General features: G+C 34.4%; 1 pseudogene; it reads right to left on the bottom strand.

Moving 5' to 3' along the window:
* Positions 1 to 400: 400 nt before the first annotated feature.
* LOC148587677 (zinc finger BED domain-containing protein RICESLEEPER 2-like) lies at positions 401 to 1,462 on the bottom strand (annotated as a pseudogene).
* Positions 1,463 to 3,000: the final 1,538 nt, after the last annotated feature.

The raw sequence follows: 3,000 nt of genomic DNA, 5'->3' as shown, positions 1-3,000 counted from the left end.
TAATTAATATCAATATGTATTTCTCATTTCTCTCCCATTCTATTCAGTTACACATGCAAAGATCTTGGACCAAAATTTTGATCCCCCAAATATTCCAATTGTGGTTTTTTCTTCTTTCACAGCATACATAATCAACTAACACCCCTATATAGAATCAACTAAAATGCTAAAGAACATTTAATAAACATAATTATGGTCACTCTAGGCCTCTTGCAGATTAATCTTCACCTTACAATTATCCATACATAATTAACTAAAATGATAAAGAACATTGAACAAACATAACAGATTAATCCCAACCTTACAGTTATCCATACAAAATCAACTAAAACGCTAAAGAACATTAAAACCTCACAATTCCATAGAGAATCAACTAAAATACAACATTGAACAATAACAATTATTTTCCCTCTAGCAGATAAATCTCCACCTCACAATCATATGTATCCTCCACCTAACATAACAAATGCAAAGTAATTAGTTCAAGTACAAGATATTAAGAAACTGAAAATAATAAAAATAATTTAGGAAAAATTGAAACTCACGGCACCACCCTTTTTTAGCCCATACATTGATCTCACCCAATCAACCACACATAATAACTTATCCACTGTCTCAGCTGATAGTGAAGCTCTATGGGGATCAATAACCCTTCCCCCAGCAATAAAAGTAGACTCTCAAGTCACAATAGTAATAGGGATTGACAAGATATCTTTGGCCACTTTAGACAAAATACGGTACTTCAAGGTATTGGCTTTCCACCATTCCAATGCATCAAATTACAAACCCTTCTTAGGTATGAATACACTCTCTTCCAAGTATACGTCCAAGTCTGATTTAATAGATTGCTGCACTGAATCAGTAGTTCTAATGAATGACTCAAACAAATCCCTACCATCTTTACCCTTTTCACAAATTACAGCACAACCAGCACTACTTGAAGCATCATGTGAAGAGCAAGAGCTTTTTTGAAGATTTTGTTCCACAAGGTTTGAATTGTGCTCATTGACATACACTTCATAAATTTCTTTCAAACTTTTTTTAACAAGCTCAATATTTGCAGTAACTTCACTCTGTAGATTATTGGAAAGCAAAATCTAATCAACATCATCTTACACCTTGGGTCCAGAATTGCAGCAATTGACATCAACAAACTGCACTCACCCTAATATTTATCAAACTTTTCTTTCATTCTTTGTGCCATGGATCTAATGTATTCATTTTTATAATTAGATTTCTTAGTTAGGACTTCCTTCATCCGCCAAACTTTAGGCAGGAATAAGTTAGCTGTCGGATAGTCACTTCCAAATACAATCTTCGTTACCCGGTTGAATACGTCCAAGAGTTCACACACATGTTCAACTTTAACCCAATCCTCATGTGAAGGTACCCAAGTAAATATATGATCAACATAACTATACATAGGGAAAACCTCCCTAAACTCAAGTGCAGTTGCTAACATTATATAGGTACTATTCCAACGGGTAGGCACATCCAAAAACAGTTTTTTCTTAGACAATTGCAAATTCTTTGCATGCTCAGCAAATTTCAGTAACCTTAATTCGGATGCAACTAGGTATCTAATGCCACACCTAACACAATCAACAATTTTCCTAATTTCAACCAGCCCATCTTGAACCATCAAATTAGTTACATGTACACAACATCTAACATTGAAATAGCTTCCCTCCAATAATGATTGAGAACAAATCATTAGCCTTTGCATTGTCTACAGTGATTGAACAAATTTTGTTCTCAATATCCCAATCTCTAAAACATTTAAGTAGTGTCTTAGTAATTGCATGTCCAGTGTGTGGAGGGGGAAGATTACAAAAGTTCAACACACGCCTATTTAAGCACCATGTTGCATCTATAAAATGACATGTTACGACAATATAAGAACCCTTTTGACATGAAGTCCACATGTCAATTATGATGTTAACTTTGTTAACCTTACTCAAAAAAGACTTCAATTTTTTTCCCCTTTTCATAAGTGGCAAAACACAAAGCCTTAGCAATAATCCGAGAGATCTTTCTCCAATGTGGTGTGCAAGCTTTCATAACCTTGTTAAATAACGCATGCTCCATATGCATAAATGGGTACTCATGATAAAGGATCATGTGAGAAATAAGTTCTCTCACCCTAGTCTCATCAAAATGGAAATTTGCAACGTCATCACTAGCATCAACCTACAAAGTCTTTTGCTTCTTAGATCCTATGAACTTAAAACAACTTTTCAAATGCCTAACCAATGTAGTTGTAGTACTAGATTTTTTTTTTTGAATTTAGTCTTACACCATTTGCATTAGTTTTTTTCACACCACCACCATCATCTACTTCAACAAAATGATTCCAAACAAAATAGGTCTTCTGCCTCTCCTTTCTCTTATGTGAATTGATTGAACTATCTTCTGCACTTGAAAGCCTAACCAATGAAGATGTAGCAATATCATGAACCCCAATACTACCAATTTTGTCATCTATATTAGCATCTAGGCTAATTTCGAACTCATCCTCATTCTCATACTCTTCAACTGTATTTTCATCAACAAGTTGCATGTCACCGTCGTCAGCATCCGCCATGTTGCAAGTTAAACTTCAAACAGAAAATTGATACCAGACTTCAGTCCATAACTATACTAATAGGTGGCTAGCTAAAATTAACAAGCAGTATAGATTGCAGATTAGTAATAACAAGCAGTATAAATTGCAACCCAATTAATACAGCTCCAAACAAATCAATCTAAGAATCCATTTATAAATAAGAATACCAAAATTAGCAATAATACACCAAAAATCAAAATCAATAGCATTGCAACCCAATTAAGTATAAAACCAAAATCAAATGTACCTTACCTTGCTTGCCTTGCAGCAAGAAAACAAGAGAGACAAGACGATATGAGGTCATGAATAAACCTGAAACAGAGACAGAGAACGAGATTAGCACTGCCCAGAATGAGATTAGCATCACTTTGAGATATATTTACAGTTCCCTATGA

This window comes from Corylus avellana, chromosome 2 (assembly GCF_965113065.1).
Source record: "Corylus avellana chromosome 2, dhCorAvel1.hap1.2, whole genome shotgun sequence".
Taxonomy (NCBI): Eukaryota; Viridiplantae; Streptophyta; class Magnoliopsida; order Fagales; family Betulaceae; genus Corylus; species Corylus avellana.
This window is presented reverse-complemented; position numbering and strand designations above follow the sequence as displayed.